Below are 26728 nucleotides of genomic sequence, written 5' to 3'. Positions count from 1 at the left end.
GTACAGAATTTCAGAAAAAATAAACAGTAGGAAATCACTAGGTGATAGATTACATATTGTCATCTTAGAAATAGTTGTTCATGTTACAAAATTAAAACATATAAAGTGGACATTGAAACAGTGAGATTGCAAATAGTTCTGTTCAGTGATCCAACAAAACTCAGTAATATGGTTATCTATCTTAAACACTTAAATATACATGCAGTTATATCCTTTAGAGCACTTTCTTTTCCTCTCTTTTGTATAATGACAATTACATATTTTGGGTTTTATTACTCCCACAGTTATTACTTTTTTTGAGGAGAGTAAAACCAAATGTGACATAACAAAACAGAGTCAGTCAAATCAAAAGGATGGACATAATATATAATGTAAAAACAAAATACAAGGTGATCAACAATGGTTACCATAATACCTCTTGCTATCTTAAAAAAATTGCCTATATCATCAGTTACAATAAAATTGAACAAAACAGTAAAGAACAAAACCAATAAAACCAAAACATTGGAGACATTACAGGTCTTCAAAAGAAGATAATAGTCAACCATAATGGGCATCATAATGAATCTTATTGTCTTCACAGTTGTTGCCTATACTTTCGAACTTGGTACTATCAAGCAAAACAGAATAAGGAAAATCAGTCAAAACAAGATGGATGAGAGCAATATAGGGTTTCAAATCAAGTTAATAGGAAATCAAAGTGGGTTACTATAATATATCCTGCTATTTTTTATTTATTTTTCCCTTAATTAAAAAGATCAAAATAAAAAAGTAAATAATAAAAAAAGGAGATTGAAATAAAAGAGGGCATAACAACAAAACAGCAAAGGTCAAAACATAACCATTTAAGCAAAGTAGTGTTTCACCACAAGATATCCCGACATAAAAGTAGTTACCATGGTGTCTCTTTCCTTGAAATCTTTGAGTATAACTTCATGTACTGTAGCATCAACATATCAAGACAATGTAAAACCATTCAAGAGAATGACAGAATTACAGGGTATTTAGAATCATCTAACAGAAAATGAACAATGGTTTCTGTATAATCTCCTTGTCTATAAAAGTCTTTGTTTATATTATCACATATAATAAAATCCAATAAGATACAACATGTTAAGACCGATGGAGACAGAAGAGCAAAAGCTTGATGGGACTTCAAAACATGATAATATTAAATCAGCACTAGCTATTATGATGTCTTGTTTTCTCCAAAATAGCTGTTTCTACCATCCAACCTTCCTTGCCTCATTTCTGTTGAGCTCTTTTTTTTTTCATTAGTTGTCAGTTTGTCTTCTTCATTTCACTTTCTGCTCCATTCATTGTGTCCTCTCTGCCTCTGTTTCTCGAATCTTGGTATTTTCCTTTTTTAGAATATCCTGCAGTATTCTCTGTAGAGCTGAATTGGTGGTTGCAAATTCCCCTAGTTCCTCTTTATCCTGGAAGCACCTTGTTTTTCCATCAATTTCTAGGGACAGTTGTGCAGGATATATCAATCTTGGCTGGAGGTTATTATCTTTCAAAGCTTGAATTATTTCCTCCCATGCTCTTCATGATTTGATGGTTTGTGCCGAGAAGTCTGCTGTAATTCTGATGGGTGTTCCCTTGTAAGTGATCTGTTTCTTGTCTCTGATGGCTTTTAGTATTCTGTTCTTATATTGGATTTCTGGAATTTTGATTATTATATGCCTGGTGTAGCTCTGGGTTGTAGGTGACTGGGGTCCTGTATGCCTCATACATCTGAGTATCTTTACCTTTTGCTAAATTAGGGAAATTCTCCTGGATTATTTCTGTGAATAGCCTTTGTAGTCCATCGTTTGTGTCCCTACTTCTTCTTTTATGTTCTTAATTCTTAAGTTATAGATCCTCTTATCATCTTCTAGTCTTTGTATTATTGGTGTTTGTTTTCTTGTTATTTTTAAGAAGTTTTTCATTTCATGCTCCCACTTTACAAATCTGTCCTCCAGTTCAGCCAATCTATCCTTAGTTTCTTTCAAGCTGTTATGCCAGCTTTCAATAGAGTTTTTAGTTTCCTGGTAATCTCTTTGAACCTGCTTCACATATTCTATGTTTTCTCTGTTTTCTCCATCAAACAATTCTCCCCTTTTTTTCTGTTCTTCCATTCCACCATCTGTTTTTTCTTGGGCGGTGCTTAGCATTTCTCTAACTATTCTACTTATGTCTTGCCTTACTTCATTAAATACTTCACTTTTGAACTCGTCTATGAGGCTCTGGAGATATTGCTTTATGTCTATTGGTGCCGTGTCTGATATTGCATGTTTTCTGTCCTCATTCTCCTTTGCATTTACTTTTCCTGGATCAGTGTTCTCAGGATTGGGGACTGAGGACCCTTTCTTGTTGCTCCCTCTTCCCATACTTTTTGTTCCTTCCATACAAGTGTATATAGGAGGCCCATTTTCTTTCTTTGTTGGTTACAGTTCATTTGAATCTGCCAGGTAGGTGTTCCTGACCACTGCAGTATACTAGAGAGACACAGACCTGGGCGGCCTCTGCTGGGCCTGCCACTCCAGGTCAACCTACTGAAGGCTTCACTGTATCAGGGTGCACTGCCAGGTGCAAGGACCTGGTTTGGGCTAGCCTACTGGGTCTTAGTCAGCGGTGTCACCCAGCCCAAGCACTCCCCACCAATTCCGCTTGAGAGGGGAATATGCGACTAAAAGCACTGCAGCATCCTGTTGCGGCTAGTCTGCCTGGTCCCAGAATGTCCTCTGTTGGAGCTTCCTACTCTATGGAAGGGTCCCCAATCATCTCACTCACCGCAGGTCGATGCAGGACTCCCCGCCAGTCCCGCTCTCAACTCTGTTCACCGATTCCCACTCTCAGAGCTTTTGTGTGTCTCTCTCCTTGCTATGCTGATTCAGATGCAGCAGCGGCAGCAGGAAATTGAAATCACGGCTTCTAGAGGTGTGGGTTCCAGCTTCTGCACTGGGATTTTTATCTGTTCCTGTTATAGCAACGGACTTGCGTTTCCGGTTGATTTCTCTCAGCTTAGTTTATTCCTGGGTCAGCAGGGTATATCTCCCCTTGCTTAGGACTTCTCACACAGCACATTCCTCGATTCTATGCTGGCTGTCTCAGAGAGCCTCTGTAGCTGCTGTTAGCTATCCGCCATGTTCTCCCGGAAGATGCACCCTGTACTTTGAGTGTGCATGGCTTTACATCTGAGAAAACAGAACATGGTGCCAAGGCTCATAGCTCATGAGAAACCAAATCATGTGTTTCTGGTGGTGAAACACTATTCTGCTTAAATGGTTATGTTTTGATCTGCCCTGTTTCGCTGTTATGCCCTCTTTTTTCTCAATCTCCACTCCATTATTTACTTTTTAATTTTTATCCGTTTAATTAAAGGGAAAAAATAGCAGGATATAATATAGTAACCCACTTTGACTTTCTATTATCTCGATTTGAAGCCCTGTATTACTCTCACCATCTTGTTTTTGACTGAGGTTCCTCTATTCTGTTTTGCTAGATAGTATCAGGTTCGAAAGTTTAGGCATCAGCTGAGAAGATAATGAGATTCATTATAACGCCCATTCTCGTTGACTTTTATCTACTTTTGAAGACCTACAATGTCTCCAATGTTTTGGTTTTGTCGGTTTTGTTCTTTACTGTTTTGTTCAATTGTATTACAACTAATGATATAGGCAATTCTATTAGAGATAGCGGGAGGCATTATGGTAACCATTGTTGATCACCTTGTATTATGTTTTCACATTATCTATTATGTCCACCCTTTTGACTTGACTGATTCTGTTCTGTTATGTCACATTTGGTTTTACTCTCTTCCTAAAAAGCAATAAGAACCGTGGGAGCAATGAAACCCAAAATGTGTAATAGTCATTGTACAAAAGAGAGGAAAAGAAAGTGCTCTAAACTATATAACTGCATGTATATTTAAGTGTATAAGATAGAAAATGATACCACAGAGTTTTATTGGATCATTGAACAGAACTGTTTGCAGTATCATTGTTGGAATGTCCACTCTACAAGCTTTAATTTTGTGACTTGAACAATTATTTCTAAGATGGCAATATGTAATCCATTAACTAGTGATTTCCTACTGCGCATTTTTTTCTTCTGTAAATCTGTATAACTTGTACCCCTTCACTGTTTTTTTCTTTTCTCCTTAAAAAAAAATTATAGAAAAAAAAAGAAAGCTGAGATATAAACTTTTTTTTTTTAAAAAAATTGCTCTTGTATGAATTTTGCATTCTGAACAAATTGGAAACTCGAGTGATACTCAGTAGAGAAATCTGTGGTGTTTCATTGGCTCCTCACATGATCATATCCATATTCAAGGCTTCTAGAACTCAAGCTGTCCATTTTCTGAACAGCTAGCAAAAGGCCACATGATAGCACATTGTAGCTTGCTCTCTAGATTTTCCTCAGCCTTGGGAAATTCTTCTGAGTGTAAATGACCTATGTCTATACTGTGCGAAAGTACTTTCTGTAATGACAGAATGTTCCCTGTCCTGTCCTACTGAGTAGCCACCAGCCATAGAGGACTGCCAAAAACTTGAACTGTGGCCAGTGCACCTGAAGAATGGAATCTTTACTTCTATTAAAGTTTGATTTATTTCACTTTATAAAGCTTCCTGTGTCCACTGACCGTTGTACTGGACAATTCTAATGAAGTGGGAATTTTATACAAGCCAGGATGGAAAAGACGGTATAAACTATGTCTTGAGACGCAGTGTAATGTAGTAGTTGAGAGAGGTGACCCTGTGCTCTGAATGGATGGGTTCTAATCTTGCTTCTGTTTTTTGGAGTTATAAAGTTACTGGGGTTACTTAATCTCTCTGTGCTTTGGATTCTTTATTTGTAAACTGGAAGATAATAGTTTTTACTGCATTAAGGAGATATCCCAAAGGAAAATACTGCTGAGCTGATGCCCGAAAGGTATGGATGGAGGAAACAAAAGTCTCATGTTTTGGGGACAGTATGTAACCCTGGAACATGGACATTGAAGTACATTTGTTTTTCTACGTGCTGTCAGAAGAATGAAAATATAAATGTTCATTTGTTTGGGGAGCTTCCTGTATAGCTGTGACTTCAAGATTCACATGCAAAGGAAGCAGTCAATTATTACGCAAGGTGCCCCATTCTAAGTACAGAATTTGCTCGGCTCCTAGTACAGGAAGAGGCAAGAGCACAGAGATCAGTACGTACTGAAACAGGCAGCGAGGAAAACCCAGGAAACAAGGTCACTGTAATGAGACTTTGTGGATGGGGAGCACTTGGTTGTGGGCAACGGAAAGAGAAAACTATTCCTAGAACCAGTTGGGGCATTTTGTGGGAGAGTCTACTTGGTCAGTCTTGTCCACTAACTACCTACTGAGTGCCTACCTGTTGACCCTGTGTGAAGAACATAGCTGGGAAGGATTACCTTGTGCTTGTGAAATTAGAGATAGACTTGTCTTTGAGGTGCTGAGCTCCTCTCAGGTTACAACCTCACTTTTGCACAAAACCGTACATCTGCATCACTGGGGATACCATTGTGTGACAGGATGCAGGAAAAGCTGTGAAATTGTAGAACATAGAATAGACTTGTAGGTTTCCCTAGGAGCCAGGGCCTTGGCTGTCAGTTTTTTTCAGAAGATGTTATCTCAGGACTGTTTTTCTAAAAGTCTGGGAATTTCCATTTCTGAGCCCTCTGAAGTGTGGATTTTGTGCTGAGCTGGAGATCTTAGCCCCAGGACACTGACGCCTGGTTGAAAGCTTTATCTTCTCACCTTAAGGTTTCTATTGGATCTTCTTGGGGTTTAGGGACTTATGTAGTGGATTTTTTTTTTGCCAGAAATTATTGTACAATTAATTGTCAGAAATAAACAAGAGCAACATCTTTGCCTTTTGAAAACAGTGTTTAAGCAAATGTTAATTTGGGGAGAGGGACAGTGCAGACAGCTCCTGTGTGGGCTCAGTGTAGGCAATCTTGAATTGAAGGAGGAAGTGTTACAATTGTGAGAGATATTTGGTACATTAGAAAAGAGAGCTGTCATCCAAAACAAACCTTGTCACCCAGGGACATGTGTGGAAATAATTCACTTAAACCCCTTTTCTAGTGTGCAAATTTCTTTGGGAAGATAGGTTGGGAGATGGATGGAGGGAATGCTCTTAACCACAATATTCTGCAGTGCTAGCGGAGTAGCCATCTATAGCTGTCTCCTCTTATCTAGGTTTTTCTCATGGGCTTGCGAAAGGAATTTGAAAACAAACAAGTGAGAAAGCTTCCAAAGACACAGTTGCAATCCACTGTGACACTTGCTGAGACAACAGACCAAAGCTGGTCTCTCTCTGTCATTTTCCTTGATCCAGTATTGTGAGTCTTTCTCTGATGAATTCAGAAATGGGAGTCTACATATCACTGTCAAGAATCCTACCTAGAACTTTTGCCTTATGCTACAGTTTTAGAGTACTAGAGTTTTGGATAGAGATATAAGGTGGCTCTTGGATTTGAAGCCTTTGGCTTGTTTCGAGTATAAGTGTAGAGGAGAGGAAGCTCATGGGCTAATGGTGAAAGCTCCTGTGATTAATGTGTTTCTTTTCAGGTCATAATAATCATTTGGGGGGGCAATTGCAATACATAAGATAAAGGGAAAATTTCTGTGATATATAAGAAGTGCCTACATGTAAATAAGAATAGTTCAAAACCCAGTAGGAAAATGGATGAGATGTATGATCAGATAGTGAGAACCAGAGAGTTTAATAAAAAAAGATACAAATGAATTTTGCATTTATAAAAAGTCACTCAACCTCATCCATAATAATAAATATATTAAATCTGTATTGTGATCATTTCTACTCTCATTCAGGTGGCAAACACCTGAACATTTAATGATATACACTGTTGAAAAGATGAAACTGGAATTCTAATGTGCTATTGGTGGCCATATAAATTGGTACAAAGAATTTAAAGGACATTGTGATAATACCACAAAAATTTTAAGTGTTCTTTGACCTAGAATTCTACATGTAGGAATCCATCCTATGGAAACACACTGCCTATATGAGTGAAATGAGTGCACAAAGCTATCCATTCTGGCAATGATTGTAACTAAGTTTGGGAACAACTATAAATGCCTACCAATGGAGACTGGCTAAATTTGGTACAGTATATATAGTATTAGGCAATGGTTAAACAGAATAAAGTAGCTATTTATTGAGATGAATAAGAACAAAGGAGAAGTAGGAATCTTGTGCTTTGTGGACGGAAGAAAGCAGGGAAAAGGTATATAACGAAAAGGAGTAAAAAGAGCATGCCACATGGAGAAATGTTACAGAAATTAGAACAAAAGGAATGAAAAGAAAAGCAGGGTAAACAGTCTTACTACTATTGGTTGGAAGTAAAATACAAATTATTTGTAAATTATTTGATGTAAAATACAAATTATTTTGAGGTGTATTGGAGTTTGAAAGATTTTGGAAAGACCTTTTCAGAGGAGTTAAACTGGTGACCAGATTTTTCAGAGAATAGCAAATGCAAATGTATCTTACTAGCTGCTCTAAGAAGAAGCATCTGGGGGTGTTTAGGCTCTGGAATCTTGGAAGGACTGAGAGTTTTCTTACTTTAAAATATTAAGTTTTTTTTTTTTTGAGTTAGTCATCAAAACTTTAAGTAACAGGAATGAACTTTTTCTCAAATAGGGATATTTTCTGAGTGGTGCACTTTGAAACTCTCAATAGATGAGCAGAAAAATGCAATGTCTCAGCTTTTTCCATTGGCTCAACTTTTTGGGGGGATAAGAGGCAACAGCTAGTACTCTCTTTCCATCATGTTCAATAGTAAAAAATATCATAGAGCAAATGTAGCATTTCTTCTTCAAAGATTTGAAATTAAGAAAAATATTTTGGGGTTGGAAACTTGGGAGCAATGTGCTGTACTGATCTGTCTGTCCAAGACCAAAAATTCCAAAGAGCTTGGAAGAAAACACAACAGAGATCTTCCTGTAGCTTTGTTCTTGGTTAACTGTTCATCCTTCAGGACAGACCTACTCATCTCAGCGATACATCCTCCTATTTATTAATTTTTTTATTTTGCCTCCTTCTAGTTCAACTTTTTAAGATTGTGAATATTCCCCAAAAGTAGACAACAGAGAAATGAATATAGAGGTGGTTGAGATGTCAGAATTTTCTTTTTGATGACCATGTATACAGGGATCCCTCAGTTCACAAACTTAATTTGTTCTATATTTTGGAAAAGATGTGTTTGTGTAGGAAAAATGGCTGTGGCTGTGTTTTTCACCCAGTGCAGAGTTTGCAACCAGAAATGAAGTTTTGCCAAATGGTTCTGTTTACAAACAACCAATTTGTTTGCAAGTAAAAGCATTTGTGAACTGATTACTGCTGCTTTTCCAAAGGCAACAATCAAGGAGCAAAGAGAAGGACTGAAAATTCCTTTGGAGCCATTTAGAATAATTTATGAGCCATCAAAATGGAATTGGCATCCTCTAATCAGGAATCTATCTCTTTCCTCTCCTCCTGTGCAAACATGCCTTTGAGGGAAGGTAATTGTGGGTCGTAGCTGAGGGTTTTGATTGATCATTTTTGGTCCTTCATAAGTTTGCTTATTTTTTTTTAACATGGTATTAATTTGGAACCAAAATAGAATCAGTCAGTTTCTAATATCTGAAAATTATACCTAGTTCTAATACAACTGGATGACCAGATAGAAAGCATTATTTCTGAGACTGGCACTGGACACGTTATACATATTATTGTACTTAGTCCTCATCCAAGCAGATGAAAACTGTTATTTTAATTTAAATTTCCACATACACGCAGTTCTGTCCAGATGGATCTGAGATGTGGACACATCAAGCAGAAGAAGCTGGGTGATATCTCTTTATGTTACCGTAAGTGCTGACTGATTTCCTAGGAGTTCTGGAAGTAGCCTGCAGGAGGAAGATGACTGGAATGGATCTGGCAGGGTGAAGGGTTCTGGCAGAACCAGGCTGCAGCCAGGGATCCTGGAGATATCTGTGGGATTCATCCTGAAAGAAGGAAATATCATGAGGCCACATCATGAGGGTCTGCATTGTTGTTGGTGTGGCACCTGAGACTAGTACAAAATCTTCTGATGTCATATAGGGGTACTTAGAAAAAAAGGCAAGAGTTGCAAATTAGAAAAGGGAGTCACACATTTGAATTGTGGAACGTCTGGTGGTGATGCTGAAGTGTTCTGTATCTTTGCGGTCTAACTGTGTTCACAGGGCACAGGAACTCAAAATGAGGTGAAGGCAAACCAGGAACTGTATTTTAATTTTGTTTAAGTTGTAAATACACTTAAACTAATAATGATATAAATGAGTTTAATTGAATTTACTAAATTAAATAACTAAATTCAGATCTATTTCAATTTTAACTTAAATGTTCCTGTAGGTCTAGTGCCTGCCCCAGCTAAATGCTTTAGTTCCTGCAGTGAAGTGGACTCCCCCAAAATAAGAAGAGCTCTGTAAAGCGGGGTTCAGAGATTGAATGGCAGCAAAGGCAGTGAGAGGAGGGTGAGATGTCAAAGTGAAGACATCCCTGGTCAATTGAGAGCAAGCCACTTTAAGGATTGAATTTGTACAGGCAAGGGAGGATTTAGGGTTAGTAAAAATATGTGCCTTGATGACCCCATTTTTATGCACATAGTGGAGAGCTTTGGGACAGAGCAACAGCTAGGGCCATTACTCTTCAGAATGCTTAGTCCTCACTCTGGTACTCAATACATTGTGTGTGTTCAGTAAATGTTTTGGGTAGATGCATGGAACCATTATCTCAGATAAATGTACTCATCTGAGATCATTGGTTCACTAGTTGCTGCCACATTAAGGCAGCACTAGCAAATGCAGTGACTTCAAATAAAGACAATTCTTATTCTCATTCAGAGGTTAGGATATTGGTTAGAGTGACCCATATCTTGTGAACTCATTTAGAGTCATGCTTATGGGGTGGCAGCCACATAAGAGAGCTTCTCATTGTGTGGATAACAAAAGCCTCGAGGACAAACTGAAGCTCATGAGATCCCTTAAGACTTGTCCTCGAAGCCACCATGTGCCACTGCCATCCACATTCGATTGTGCAAGAAGTGTGTTTGCACTGAACTGAGCACTCAGTGTTGGAGAGGCATGTTATGGTCGCAGTGGAAGGAGGACGGTCTGAGGTTGCAGGGATCAGGGAAAGGTGAAGAATTGTGCCCTGGATTCAATACACCATGGTCATATGGTGAGCCGGGGCCAGATAGGAGATTTATGTTACGTTTTTGTCCATTTACATAGTCTATGTTTTTTTCTGTGCTCCAAATACTTCACTTGTACAGTCAAAGGAGAGTTTTGCCATCCATGGATTCCTATTCTCCAAAACTAATGTTATGTTTCCATCCTTAAAAAACTGGAGAGCCTGCTTTAAAAAATTTTGTTATTTATCTCACTGAATGGTTGTCATTTTTGTGGTACTGCACTGTAGTCAATCCACATGATCTGGCTGTGTCACAGAGTTGGAGGTGTAGTCTTGTGGAGGTTCAAAGAGTCTGTTAGTCTGCAAATACTTTTGCCTTAACCATCGACCATCTCAATTTCTTAGGGATTAGAATTCTGCTGCCCATGGCTGGAGCACAAGAGGGTGGAACATGGGCCTTGGGTTTGGCTTTCAACTTGGAGGTTCCTTGCTGCTGTCAGAACCTATCACTGCTTTATTTATTTGCTTGGCTCACTTAAAATTTACATTCAGTAAAGTTCTCCTTAGTGTGTATTACCACAGTCTGATACATGTATGTGGTCATATAGCCAGCAACATAATCAAGATTCATCAATGTATCCATCACCCATCAGATTTCTTTGTGCTGCTCATTTCCACGTACTCTAACCTTTTCTAGATACTTCCATAAATAGAATCATAGAATGAAACTTTTCGAGTCTGGCTGATTTCAATCATCATAACTTACTCAAGACCCACCTAGGCTGTTGCAAGTATCAGCAGGTTATTTCTTTTTGTTTCTGAACAGTGTTCCATTGTACGAATACACTGCATTTTGTTTATTCATTTTGAGGTTGAGAATCCTTTGTTCTTTTCTAGTTTTTGACAGTTATGAAAAGGCTGCTATAAATATTGGTGTACAGGTTTTGTGTGAGTATGTATTTTCATTTCTGTTAGATGAGTACTTAGGAGTAGTTTGGGATTGCTGAGTTGTATGGTAATATAGCTTTAAGGTTTTGAGAAATAGCCGTAATTGTTTTCCAAAGTGGACACCCTTCCCTATTTTGGATTGCTACCAACATTGTATAAGAGTTTAAGCATGCTCAATATGGTTTTTTATTGCTTTATTTTCTTCTCTGTCACTTACTTCCCTATTAGAGTTTGCAATCCCAGACTCATTTACTTTCTCACTCTGGTAGTTTAAAGGAGGCTGCTGCCTGGATTAATTAGCTATCAAATAAAGTGTACTGCAGTCTTCTGCATGATACAGTAAGTATATGTATATATGGGAGTTCAAATGTGGAAAATTGAAATGTTAGTTTGCCCTTGATATACTGAGCACCTAAGGGCAATTTTCTTCTTGACCTTCTGTTATTGCACATTAAAATAGATGTGTTGATGTAGACAATATTCAGAGTTTACATAAAACTAGCTTCTTAGCCTTAGATGCTTGCCACAATTTTGGACCATCAGTCTACCTTCACTTCTGATATTCATCAAGCTGAATCCAGACTTTGACGTTGACCGTTTCATGTATGTTGGCCTAATTCTCAATTGCCAGTACCTACCTTGTTGTTTAAAGAGCATTCTTCTGTCATTAAAGGCCACTCTGCTTGTACATGTGGCAGGTTGGAATATATATCGATTGGCCTTTCCATTGCTGGGATCAAAAAACTGACATCCACAATTTAAAGGAGAAGGGGTTTATTTAGCTCATGGTTATAGAGGATCCAGTTCATGGTTAATTGGCTCCAAGGCAGAAACATCATTGTAGAAAGGCATAGCAGAAAGATGCTTAGTTCATGGCTGCTTGGGAGCAGAACAGGGGAACAGTACCTGAGAGGAAGGAGACAGGGAGGAAATAATAGTACCCAAAGTCACATCTCTATATGACCCAGCCAGACACACCTGAAAGTGTGCTTTACCAACCACTTAGGTGGCTCCCAAACCAATCAAGTTGACAAACTTAACCATCACAGAATATCTTTGGATAAGTCCCTGCTCCCCACCACAGGAATATCCTTCAATCATTGATTGTCATAAAAATAGATTAAATTAGTGTCCACCCCAGGTCCTTTGTTCATGGGGTGGCAAAACTCTGAGGCTCTGTATATTCCTAGAGCTCTCCACTGAACTTAAATTCTAGTTGCCCACTGCAGCAACCTGTTTCATGATATAACTGCATTAGATGCCTTCCCTTCCCGGGTAGACTGCTCCACTCTCTTGGTCCTATTCCTTTACTCCCAGATTATCTACTTGAATTCAGTCCTTGATTCTGTGTCTCCTTTTTTGGGAAACCAAGCTTAGACTAGCCTGTTCTTGAATTCTCTCCTCAATTCCCTCTTTTGATAGCTTTCACTCCTGCCTTCCAAATGATTCACTCTCCATGAACAGGGTCTACTTGAATATTTGCCTGTTGGCCAGTTAGCTTTCCTGATGTCATGTTTGCTGAGATAGAAAGTATGTCTGTAGGGATCACCTCTATGCAGACTTGGTATGTGTCAGGCTTCTCTCAGCTTCAGTTATGACATCTTCAAAAGGAAGTTATAGAGTCCTATCATGAAGAAGGTTTAGAACTTTCAGAATCTTCTGTTTTTTTAATGGCCAGTATTAGTTATTAGCATAAAGTTGGTTCTCTAGTTTTCATTGTCTGATCACTTTGTGACCCTTAATTTCTTTAATAGATGACCACTTTTTATTGTAAAGAGTATAAAACCAACAGAAATAAAACAGAATAAAGCTAATCATAACAGAACAATGAAAGTGATACAGGACTTCAAAACAAGATAATAGGAAATCAATGATGACTACCATAATATCTCTTGTTTTCTTCAAAATAGCTGCCTATACCATCAGACAAATAGTAAAATCAAACTAAACAATTCCTATATTCCTATATGAAAACAATATAGGAATTCAAAACAAGGAAATTAACATTGGTTACTACCTTCCCTTTTTAGACATTTTCCTTTCCAATTGCTTGCACAATATCTATTGTACATTTTGGATTCCACTAACTCCTTTAGTTTTTTTATTTTTCCTAGTGAGATAACATGATATTCACCCATATGGTTCTGAGTCATTTCACTCATGGGCATTATCTCATGTTGCATCCATTTACTTATAATGATCTCATGTCATATCAATTTACTTATAAGAGCCTTGTGATTATCCTTCTTTATAGCTGATTAGCTTTCCATTTTATAAAAGTACCATACCTTTTTTATCCATTCTGCAGTTGATGGCAGGATACTCTTGCTTTTTTATGGTTTCTTGTCACATGAAACAATTATTGTCTCTCTTTTAATTTTTGGCCTATGACTTTTCTTTTGAGTTAAATGTATTTCATTTATACAGCATATTGATAGATCTTGTTTCCTGATCCACTCTCTCTGTGTTTCTTTTTATTGATGAATTGAGACCACTTACATTAACAGTTACAGCCAACATACACTGGTTTGTCTCTGCCATGCTATCCTTCTAATGTTGGCCTTACACTTTTCCCCTTCATTCAATTGCCTGTCCTGTTTGGTGATGCTCCTCTGCTACTGTTCTTGGAACCATGGTTATCTTTATTTCTGTCTAGAATATCCACTCTCTCTGTAGGGTTGTTTTGATAGTCATGAATTCCTCCAGTTGTTCTTTATCATGGAAGTTTCTTATTTTTCCATCAATTTTTAAAGTTTTTTTCAAGGTACATCACCCTGGGTTGAAAGTTGTTTTCTTTCAGGATTTGAAACACTTCACTCCCAGCTCTTCTTGACTTTATGATTTGAGAGTCTGCTGTCATTATGATGGGTTTTCCTTTGTAAGTTATCTGTTTCTTTTCCCTTACAGTCCTTAATATTCTGTTCTTGTGATGAATTTCTGGGAACTTAATTATTATATATTTGGGTATAGTTTATTTTGGTTATGGCTAGTTGGATTTCTATATGCCTTGCTTATCTGCATACCAGGTCCTTTCCTTGTCTTTGGGAAGTTTTCTGCTTTTACTTCTGTAAATAGTCTTTTTATGACATTTGTGTTGACCCCTGAGTTTTCACTGACTCCTGTCACTCTTAAATTGTTTTTCTTTGTGTTATCTTGCAGCTGTTGAATTATTTCCTAGTTCCTTGTTATTTTTAAGGGATTTTTCCTTTCACGATTGTTAGCTGCCATCCCTTCTTTAAAGTCTGAAAGTGTATCTTCAGTCTCTTTTATGTGGTTTTGCCAGCTTTTGATGAAGTTTTTAGTTTCCTTGATATCTCTTTGAATCTGTCTCATGCATTGTAATTCCTTTCTATATTGTTCATTCAAGGTTACCATCATTTCTCTATGCTCCACTTTTTTGTGTCTTTAGACATGCTGAATAATTCTCTCATTATGTTTGTGATTTCTTCTTTTATCTGATATTATTTCTGATCTGATTACTTATACAGCCTCATGAAGTTGTTTCTGTGCTTCAGTTGCTATCCTTCCAGAGATTTCAGGTGTGTGACTTCCATTTTCTTCCATGACTGTATTTCCCAGACTTTTTTGGTTTGGGCTGGAGGTCTTTTTCTTTTTCATCTTGACATTTTCCTAGATTCTTCCCAACAAGCCAGTAGTGGGGTCCCAGGTGTTTCCTATGTTGGCTGCCACTCTATGGTGCAGGAGAATGGGCCTGTGTTTCTCCAAACCCAGGTTCCTGAGGAGGCAGTGGGTCTTGGTGTCGGCTTCTCCATACCTGTCTGGCTATACTGAGGCTTCTCTGATGGCCATGGGTGCATGGTGGTGGGGTGCTCCTTCTTTCAGCCTATGTGGCTACACTGAGACTCCCCTGATGGGAGCAGGTGGCACAGGGTCATATTTGTCTGATTCTCCCATCCCACACTGGCGGCCTGAGGGAAGCAAGCATCTCCAGTGGTGGCCTGTGGGCAGATGGGGTGTATCTAGCTGTTTCTCCCTGCCTTTGCTGGCTCTAGATGACCTCTTTTAAGAACATATATCAGAGAGTTGATATGTGATTTTTATTTATGGTATTTGGGTTTTCATTGATCTAGGAATGTGATGTGATATATTTGCATTTCATGATTTGGCCAACTATTTCAATGAAAGAAGCAATTCTTTTCAGTGTTGGAGACTAGGAGATTAAACAAAAATGATATAGTATTTATTTAGTATATATTGAAGCTAGGGAAAAAAGAAAGCAGTTAGATAAATGCTCACTCCTTATCTCCTTTGAGCCTAAGTGTAGTCAAAGAGGTAAGACTCAGAGCAAAATAGTTTTAGAGTTGGAAACAACATGAATGGTCTTCTAGTAACAACAATAGTAATGGTTAACATTTACTAAATATTCAAAACAGAAAATACCGAAAGTGCTCCTAGTGCTCTGTTGCTGACCTGTCCTTAACGACCTACTGATGTGGGTCCTAAAATCCTTGTGATCATTTTCAGGTAGAGAAAACTTGTTCAACATCATATTGCTAATAAGTGTTGAGGCAGGATTCAAACCAAGGGAGTCAAACACCAGCATCCATATTAACTTCTGTACCATTCTGCTATCCCACCAGCTTGGGTAGTTCTGTCATGGAGAACTAATGGTTTTAAAGATATTTTGTTCCTTGTTGAAGAATCTTAGCTCTTTATTTTGAGTGTAAAGTAGCTTCTATGTTTCTTAAAACTTTTAATATTATTTTTAAATTTCAAAAAATTATCTGTATGTCTGCCTTGTTAGCATTCTAAGATTTATTCCATCACTTCTGGGGTTTTTTCCTCCTCCAATCACTTCTGGGTTGTTTTCCTCCTCCAGAATAAACAGGCTGTAAATCCCTTCTGCAAATCATTTGTATGGTCTTTGTATCCGTGATTACTGGTCACTGTTAGGCTAGTTCTTCAACCAGGTATCAATTGACATTAACTTTCTATCATGTCTAGTCTTAAGCTTGTATTAAAGCAAGGAACATTCAAAAGGGCTGAATGGAAGTAGAAATTTAATATTGTACAAGAAGAAATAAGGAGCTTCATAAACAGTTATTTCATGGGTAAATATAGTACCCTTCTCCATTTTTTTTTACCAAGTAATCAAAGTATTCTGGGATTTATGACCTATATAGTAACCTCTATGTAAAGATAGAAGAGAAATAAACGTTAGAATGCTATGTTTCATATGTTCATATGTTTGATATGAAGTGGCATTATATTAGTTCATGACGAATTGTGATACATTAGGAATGCATATTATAATCATCAAGGCAATCATTAATAAAAATAACTAAAGAAATATATAGTATAAAAGACAGAGGAGCACATTAAAAAGAATATTAAAAGATGCTTTTCAGTCCAAATAAACTAAAGTGGAGAAAAGAAAATGGAGCAAATAAAATATAAATGGCAATGTTGTGGAATCTTTTAAAATTATACAACAGGGGCTGGGGATTTAGCTCAGCGGCATAAGTGCCTGCCTTGCTAGCGTGTGGTCATGAGTTTGATCCCTGGTACTGATTAAAAAATAAATTATACAACTAATCACATTAAATGTTAATGGAATAACACTCAAATTAAATGGCAAGTATTCTCAGGATGCTTGAGAGTAAAGTCTACATATGTTTTGTTTACAAGAGATATATTTTCTAATATAAAGATACAGACTAAAGGTAATAGGATGGAAAAATATATCATGAAAGTGATGGTGCCTCATGAAGCAGGCACTCCTTCTTTAGTGGAAATAGGAAATGTGGGGGACCTACATAGATGTCCAAAGGCTAACAGGAGTAGATAACATGAGAAGAATGGCTCCTTCAGAAGAGGGATGTACCAAGAGCAAATGGAACAGGAAAATATTTCTTCAGAGACATATCAGTTATAACAAATGTTCTAAGTGTATTCTTCTTTCTGCTTTGTGAAAAGCAGTCAGAACAATTTTAGTGTCATAAAAGTGTTTTCTTTCTGCTACCTCCTCCAGGACAGATCTTCACCTTAGCCCAGAATTTGAGCTGTATGCAGTAGCATTTGCATGAGTTGGGTACAAATTTTCTCCACCAGTTGGTGTTTGGTGATGAATTTAACTGGCTGACACTTTTTTTCCTGGTCCAGTGTGCCTTCTTTCTCTGATAACCCCATAATAGTGGCTGTTGCCAAAGTAAACAGTGACAGAATACAAAAGATAGGAATGAATTGTTGGCATATTTATTGCTCTGGTGTGCCTGTAGACTTTAGGATATAAAAATTAAAGCGATATCATTGTGGGTTTGTTTTCCAGACTTTGCTCTGAAGCTATTGTTGATAAAACGTAAGATTTTAAAGTGGTAAGTTATTTTCCATACATACAGCACACATGTAATACATGCCTGGCTCTTCACAAGCTCGAAATCTACCAGACCTCTGAAGGAAAAGCAATCTAGTGTTCCTTCTCACTCTGTGATCTGCTGGTTAGATTCCTGCTTCATGTCTTTCTGACAGTCATTGTATGTGGGGCATACAGAGACATAATTTCATTGATAAAGTTCACAATTTGAATATAGCCTGTTAAATGAATTTCAGAAAAAATGAAGATTGTCTTCAACTTTTATACAGAATTGGAGTGGGCTAGGGAGAAATTGTCTATGAATGGTGGTTGGTTTTTTGGGAGTGACTAATGTTAACTGGTTTTATTTTAAGCTTGAACCCTTCAAAGTCCTTTGAAGGTAACATTTGCCCCTCTCCCTACAAAGGAATGAGGGTAAAAATTGGATTTATTTCTCAGTATTGTTAATTTAGTTGATACTGGGGATATTCCAAAGAAACAATTAAGGCTATTATAGAAAATGAAGGGTAACACATCTGAGAAAGATTCTGGAACATTTTGGTTTCTTGGACTGGCCTGCATAATTTTTGGCAAAAAGGAAAAAAAAGGAAAAAAGAAAAGGATGAATTCATGATCTACAACTAGTGGAAAATATTATAAATGGCAGTAAATGAAGTAAATGGGAGTTTCCACAGTAATGTATGATTCTTTGAGCCAGCCACCCAGAAAGAACACAGCTTGGTCGGCTGGGTGGGGAGTATGAGCTGAAATGCAAGGGCCTGTTCCCGGGCTCCATGCGCTGCTTGGGGGAAGGAGATTCCTTCTGCTTCTGTGGATCTGCAGGTTTATGGCTTATTGGGGCTCTGCGAGCCTCGCAGCCCATTGAATCCAACTCAGTGGAGCTGTTACCTCTTTGACTTAGAGCTGACCTTAGGGTGTTACTTGCCTGCCTGACTCAGGTTCCAAGGGAAGGGAAAATACAGTAAGAGACTGGCCTCTCCTTTTTGTGAGGCAATGATCTCTCTTGCTTTTGGATGACTCTCCTGCTCCAGCTGCCTTTGCAGATGTGCAGGACAAAAGCCATGGCTGTGTCTCCCCTTTGGTGAGGTGCTGTCTGGTCAGCACTGGCTGTGATGTTCCTCTCTGGACCTCACCATTGGCTTTACAGGTTTAACTTGCAAGTTTCCAGCTTTCCCTCACAGTGCTGGACAATCATATCCTTCACTGTCCCTTCTCTTTCTCCTGTGATTAGACATCCTTGAAGGGGAGCTTTTGTCTTTACTGGCTTCTGGATGCCACTTGCTGTGCTCTGCAGTGAGTGTGATAGCCAGCAACCTGACTGACAGTAAAGACGTCGTGGGTCTTCTTGCGAGTATGGACTGTGATCTAGAGTGTCATAGCTTGTTTATGTTTTTTTAATGAATTTTGATGATTTTTGAGAAATTAGAGGTGATTTTAAGCTCTTAGTATTCAACAGTTGTTATGAATTTCAGAAGAGAGGATGTCTAAACCTACCTATATTTTAAAGTGAATTCATTTTTAGGGTTTTATTTCCCCCCTTTTTTAGTCTCATGAGCAAAAAACTGCCCTTAAATTAGGCTTGAAATTTTTGTTGGTCCATACTAATTATAGCATACTGATGACAAATTCAGTTCTGCAAGTATTATTGAGAACTTATTGTGTGCCATTATTGCAAAGAAACGTGTCACATGTTCAGAACTTAATGAGCATAAAATATACTTTAAAATATAGAACATACAGATTTGGAACACTTGATATGTATTTCATTCTACTTGTTCTATGTGCATAAACACATACTTGTATATATACAAATGTATAGACATACTAAATATGCATATTCACATATATGTGCCCATATATTTGCATACACACATACACATGGATGTATATTACATATAGATGCACACATCTATATGAATATGTTCATGACCACCCATTTGAACATACTTTCACACACATATAAATATGCTTTTAGCTGGAGATTTAGCTCAGTGGCAGCATAAACACCTGCCTGGCGAGCATGAGCTCATGAGTTTGATCCCCACTCCCAAAAAAAAGAAATGATTTTATACATACATACATACCCAACCACTGAAACATATGTACATATACTGTAATTTTCATATTTCCACTTATATACATGTATGCATGCATTCATGTTAATGTGCACATACACAAATCCTTACAAGCACACTCTTACACATATACAGATATACAGGTTTGTGCATATACACATTTAAAATTTTTGATCAGTTAAATAGAGTCATAGTACTTATAAGTATATATATTCTTATTTTTTATTATTATCATGCAGATGCTCTAGGATTTCATCATTAAGAATGATGGTGATTTTGCTTTGAAATATACTTTTATCCTATTATTTTAAAATGGAATGCCTTTTGTTCCAAAAACTTCCAAAAATATCCCAAAATACAATGACTAATGATGCACATTCATAATCTGCTAATCTGATTTGAGGCTTGCTAAGATTTTACTCCATCTGTTTCTTCTGAATTTAAGTAAGATAAATAAAGCATCACTGAGAATGATGCACTGTTCACCTGCAGTATTGTTCTTCTTGCTATAAACCTAGGATAAAATGCAAACTTACTATGTACCTTTCCTCCCCCTTTTTAATACACTTATGTACCTACCTAGGTTGAAGAATACTGCATAATATTCTCTTTTGTGTTTTGAAATTATATATAAATGTCAAAGTAAGTCAAATGTCAAACCTATTGGAAACATGGGTTTTTTCATTCACTTTTTTTGTGGAGCTCCAACTATAGCTGAATAGCATGAGTTACATTATTTTAACAGTTATATAGAGTTCCACTGTATGAAAAGGCTAAATGTTATTTATTTTATTGCTGTAACTTATACACGTAACTAATTATATGAGTTTTTTTCTACTTAAAGAGCTTTGCAGTGGAAACTGTTGCACATGTCTGTTTATAAACATGTGCAAGAATTCCTGTAGAATATATATCCAAGAGTAGAATTTCTCAGTCATGTAGCTACATACATTATCAATTTTCCTAGATACTGCCAAGCCATTATTCAAAGTTATTTGACCAATTTAAACCACTAAGAGTTTATGAAAGTTCAGTTTCCCTACATCCGTGCAGATTTTAAAAACAGTTTCAGATGTTCTGGTGTTAGCCTGAGATGTGAGGCAATATCCTATAGGTCCTAAGGAGTTTTTCAGAATTTATAGATCCTCAGGATTAATTAATATTCAATATATAAGTTTTTCATGTCAGTATGTGTAGCTAAGATTTTTCTATAACTTTTTTTTCTTAAGCTACTTTTGTTAGGTTTTTGTATCACTTTCATGTTCTCTTCCTTTAAAAAAGGACTCTTCTCTCTAGATTCTGGAATATGTTACATAGCATAAGAAAGAATCTCCTTTTTAAAGGTTTGAGTTTATTTTTGAAATCAGCTGGTCATGATGCTTTTTGTGTTTTTATGTAAGTGTATTGGGAGGGTTATAAAAAAGGAAAGGAGGAAATCATATCTTCCTTGATTATTGTTTAAGTTTGCTATATTTTTCCTAGAAAGTTAATATTCTCAGGCTTCAAATTAATTCAGTTACAGTGGAAAGTCAGATATGTTAGTGATCATCCAGCATATAAACACATAAAATTTAACCATAAAAAGACAACGAAATTAAAAAATGGACAAAGGACCTATGTAAACTTTTCTCCAAAGAACAGACACAAATGGCCAATAAGTGCATGGAAAGATACTCAACATCATTAGTCATTAAGAAATGTAAATTGAAACCACAATGAGCTGTTGCTTCACACCCAGTAGGAGGGCTGTAATCACCAAAACAAATAGTAGGCGTTGCTGGCTAAGATGTGGAAAAGTGGGGACTCTCACACATTGCTGATGGGAATAGAAAATGATAGGGCAGCTTTGGAAAAAGAATCTGGCAATTTCTCAAAAAGTTACCATTTAACTCAGTAATTCTGCTCATAGGCATATACATAAAACAATCAAAACATGTACACACAAAAACTAATACACTCATGTTTATAATAGCATTATGTACGATAACTCCAAAATGGGGGCACCCCAAATGTCCATCAACAAATGACTAGCTAACTCAAATATGGCAGATCTGAATAATGGAATCTTATTCTGCTATCCAAGAGAATGAAACACGGATTCATGGTGCAACATGGAGGAATGTTACAGTGAGAAAAAGAAGCACCCCCTACACTACATATTGTGCAACTTAAATTCCCAGAATAATAAATAAATTTGCAGAGACAGGAAGTAAATGAATGGTTTGCAGTGACTGAGGGAGGGAGGATGGGAGTGACAGCTAGTGGTATAGAGTATCTTTTGGGGGTGATGAAAATATTTGGGGGATTAAATAAATGATGATTATTCAACCCTACAATTCATATATTTTAAAATGGTAAATTCTGTGGTGTGTGAATTACATCTCAATAAAAAAAATGTTAGTAATGTTCCCATCATAGGCTCACACAGCTGCAACTGATCTAGAGGTCATCAACTTCACTCTTGACCAAGTCCCCATGGCCAGAGATAATTGGTTGAGGTTTCTTCAGAATAAACAAGGCTCTAAAACCATAGACAAGAGATGATTCAATTTTGACGCCTTTCTTATTGACTTGAAATTTCCCTCCTTTAAGCAATCGCCCATTGGTCCTAGTCCCAATGTACCAAGCAGAGTCCAAAGACTTTTGCCCTCTTCTCATGCCCTCTGTCATGTAGCTGAAGGTGGCTGTGGTGCCCCTTCTGGGTCCCAAAGATTGTTGATTTGCGTGTAGTGACATGATCAGAAGTTTCTTTAGTTATTTTTTTCCTTCTCTGTTAAGGTATTTTTTTAGTTTTTCTAAAACTACTGCACATAGTTTCATTTGCATATAATTTCATTCCATAGAAAGCAAAGTATTTTGGCAAAATGTGCCATCCCACATGGAGAATGATTGGTGAGGGCTGGAAGGGTGAAGTGCAGTGTGATTGATCTCATCTTGGGCAAGACTGTGTGGATTATAACAATGTCAGTTCACGCACTCCCTTCTCTGCTCCTTCCCTCAACCTTGTCAGGGAGCCTACTCAGATGTTCTCACTAGTTGTGCTTAGCTGGATCCATTCCTTAGTTTAAGGCTCAGGGAAGCAGACATGGTGGACCCAACCCCATCCGTCATGAGCTTGGAATCTTTGCCTTTTGTAAACACCAATTTCCTATCATAGATTTGAGTTTTGTCATAGTATCAAAGAGTAGCTGTCCTCTTCTTAAAAAAATGAACCTGAACGGACACAGGTGATATAAAGATGACTCATGTAAGACAGGGGTGAGTGACTATTGCTAGAGGCAGAGGTGTTTCATTCCTGTATTCTCTGGTTTCCCTGATAGATGCTCTTTAGGTAAACCTGTCACATCTGTCCCTACAAAATGCTGGACAGATGAACCATTAATCTTACCTGGTATACCAGAAGTTAGAATTCTGTCTCCTTTCCCTGGCCTGTGCTTGATAGAAAACCAGACTCTAACTAATGGCCTAGATTTGAATGCCACATCCATATCTTATTTTCCTCATCTGTAAAGTGGGGCTGATGAAAGTTACAGCTTGGTAGGGTTGTTATGAGGATTAAACCTAGTACACACACAATCTTGTATGTCCTCAGGTAACTATTTAAGGTAGTTCCCAGCATACTGTATGTGCTATATAAACACATGTAAATGTTAACTATTGCCACTGCTAATGTTCTTTCTGTCCTGGTTTCTGGCAGTGTTTGGACCCCAGACTTATTTTCTTTAGCTCATTCTTCAGTTATACCTGGTACCAGAGGCTGCTTTGACTTAATCAGTATTCAGAGATGCTACTCATTGCTCACTGAATCAGCCCATGGCTCCTGCTGACCTAGATTTCTTGTGTCTGCAATTGCTCTTCCAGCTCTCCCAGCAAAGAGCCCACTTGCATAGATGAGTAGGGTGTGGTACCTGGAGGCAGCTAGAAAATCTTAAACTTCCTTCATCCATGGAGAAGTTCCCAATTATTTCCAGATCTCCCTCGTGTTCATTTCTCCGCTCCATGATCTCTTAGGTGGGACTTGAGTTCTCTTGCTTCCTCAAGACCAGCGGCTCTCAGTCAGAGCACTGGAATTTGTCTTTTCAGTTACTGTGCTATGGGTGCTTTGTGTCCTCAACTATGCCAGACATGAGTCACCCGATCACTTGTTGGTTCATTCATTCAGTTAGAAAGTCTTCATTAAGACTGTACCACATGCTGTACTTGGGTCAGTGCCAGGGGTGGATGAAATCAGGAACTAGATAGACAGTGCCTCAGTTCTCGTGGGTGATAAGGCGTATGATATTGAAGGTTGTATTGACTTGGAAGCTGGTGTCTGAGGCATGAAGGCATTTAAAAGATTTTAGCAGAGGATGAGATTGAGGGCAGGGTGGGAGATGAGATAATGAGGAATTCTGCAGATGTTTGTTTGAGGTACTTGAGAAGAACTAAGAGATGAGGTGATCTTGTGGTTCTGGAGCAGAGCTCTCCAGTTGAATCTGATGCAAGCCACATGTGGAGTTTAGATGTCCTAGTAGCCACGTTAAAGCAGCTAAAGACAATGAGGCAAACCTAATTTAATATTGTTTAAATCATTTCTGCATGTAATACATATAAAATTACTCATGAAAATTTAACCCTCTTTTTCATACCGAATCTTCCTAATTCGATGTATATTTTATACTGATAGAACATTTCAGTTGGAATTCATAGTTGAGAAAGGAGATTTACATGGCCAAATTGTTTTAAATATACATGCATGCCAATGAATACCTTGAGTGTCACTTTTGAACAAATGAAATAATTTGAATTTAGACACAATTTAAAAATGCAGTTGCTTGGTTGTATTAAGTGCATTTCACGTATTCAACAGCCATCTGTGACTAGAAACTACTATCTACAGCATTGTAGCTCTGCTGGGTGGTTCCGTGACCTGTCTCTCTGTGTGTTATTTCCGAGACTTCACCCATTGCTTGACTTGGCCCAGCATCTTAGATTTGGGCATATAACTAGTGATTGAAGATCCTACACTGTATTTGGAAGCAAGGCCACTAAGGCTGACATTGAGACGAGAGAGCAGGAGTGTTTAGAAAATGTTGCCCCATGTTTGCTGAGCTCTGCTGTCCCCAGAGGTCTGGATTCCTTTGGCATCAGCATTACCTCATGGCGTGCAAAGGGCCAAGTTCTCCTGAGACTCTTTCTATGTCGCCACATCCTTTCGGGGTTTACAAGGTGGGCGTGGTCTCTGCATTGTTTCACCAGCTTGTCTTGAAACCTGGATTCTTCACGACTTTCCAAACTCCCCTCGCCCCAAAGTGCTATTGAATTTAGCTTCCTTACTGAAGTTTGAGAGTTGAAGATAAAGTGGGTAGCTTTTCATCATGCTTTTGGCCTCCTTCAGTCTTTGCTTTATTTCTCTTCTCTGTCTTCTGAGGCAAATATATTGCCTGTTCTTCCCGTAAGATTTTGGTAGCTTAAACTTGGGATTTTCCCAAACCTTTTAAATACCTTTTATGACTTCTTTAGCCAAATGAATATGATAGTCTTCTTACAAAATCTTTAGGTAATTATGATTATCTCCCCCTGTTATGGTTTGATAACTAGTGGTCAACTTAACGCCAGCTGGATTACATCAGCATGTATTGAGAGAAGATGCTCCACCTGAGGAGGGTTACCAGGATAAATAGGTGGAGAAGAAGAGAGGTGTAGAGAGGGATTGAGGCGTTATGGAGGCATTGTTGGTTCTCCTACGAGTTGCTGTTTGAGCTGTTGGTTCTCCTGGAGAAGCTTTGGTCTTCACATCTAGCATTGCTTCCTGGCTCCGGAGGGGAAGACATGTGCTGCCTGGTGTCCAGGGTGAACTCCTCACGCTGCTTCCTGGCATGTTCCCGACTGTGCTTGTCGTCGGAGGAGCTCGGGGCCTCCGTGTCGCTGAGGACAGCTGTGGTTCCTTTCAGGACAGCCCCGCTCTTTGTTGTGAGCGTGACTTCTCGGCTCCAGTGTAGAACCCTCATCTCACTAGCACAGCTCCTTCATCCTGCTGGCACAGACTTTCTGGCTTCCACCGCTGACCCTTGGGTCTTCCCGGCATGAATCCGTAAAAGAGACTGGCGTGAGCCCTTGTGGGCCCTGGACTTCCAGTTGGACTCATGGAGGCACTGTCCTGAGCTCTGGGTTTTTATCTGGACTCATGTGGGACATTGCCGTGGGGTTTAGGCTCTTGACTTATATAATCTATGTCGTTGGTGTTGTGGATAGATTTCCTGCATTTTCCTGTGTTAACTTTTCAGTGACCATTATAAAAATATTATAAACTCCATGTCCTGACCTGAATGTTCTCTGTGTAATAACCCCGGACTACAACACCCCCCCCCCCCATGACACTGAGTGTTTTACAATTTTCATCTCATCCTGTGATATGGTTTATCTTAATGTTCCCCCAGTGCCTGCTCAAGCAAGGTAGTCAGTTTATATTTGTTTAATGACTGCTCCTGCTTCCTATTGCCCGTAAACTTACTTTCAGAGCAGAGTTGAACTAATTGCTCCTTTACCCATTTCTTCCAGACCATAGACAGAGCCACAGCTCATTTAGTGGCGGTTGCTTACTGAAAGCTTCCTTTCCTGTGGCTGCAGCCAGGTTATCTGAGCACATGGCAAGGTTGGATTGAAGGCAGCCATGGACAAAGGCCATTAGGATGGTGACTGCTTATGGTTGGGGGACATAGGGACCTAGGGCCTTAGGAATTAGCATGTTGTGGGCTGGGAAATTGAACCTTAAATATGGTTCATACAGTAAACGTGATAAGAATGAGAGCCATTGAGGACTTTAAGCATAATCAGTAAACAGAAAGATAATTTGAGTAGTTTTAATGCCTATTGAGAGTTAAGAAAGCCAAAATTTGAGAAATGACAACTGCCTTTGCTATGTACAGGTAGCACATAAAGAGCAGAATTGTAGCCTGAGTTAACAGGGAAGTGCCCCCTCCATCCCTCCCTCTCCTTTCCTCCCTCTATTCCTCCCTTCCTTCCTTTCCTCCTTTTTTCCTTCCCTCCATCCCTCCCTCCTTTCTTCTTTCCTCCTTCCTTCCTGTCTCTTTCTTCTTCCCCTCCCTCCCCTCCCCTCCCTGCCCCACCCCACCCTGCCTCATCACACCACGCCCTCCCTTCTCTTTTTTCCCCCTCAAACATCAAGACTAGCATTTATTGACAGACTTACATG

General features: G+C 38.4%; 1 long non-coding RNA gene across 2 annotated transcripts in view; it reads left to right on the top strand.

Annotated features, from left to right (window-relative positions):
- Window positions 1-26728, top strand: part of LOC134476052 (uncharacterized) — a 121457-nt gene that overhangs the window by 29486 nt on the left and 65243 nt on the right. The window lies entirely within an intron of this gene.

The sequence above is a fragment of the Cavia porcellus genome, unplaced genomic scaffold (assembly GCF_034190915.1).
Source record: "Cavia porcellus strain 051 isolate PalLab524CR breed Dunkin Hartley unplaced genomic scaffold, mCavPor4.1 scaffold_5, whole genome shotgun sequence".
In the NCBI taxonomy this organism is placed as follows: domain Eukaryota; kingdom Metazoa; phylum Chordata; class Mammalia; order Rodentia; family Caviidae; genus Cavia; species Cavia porcellus.
The sequence above is the reverse complement of the archived record's forward strand: the minus strand, read 5'-3'. Positions and strand labels throughout refer to the sequence as shown.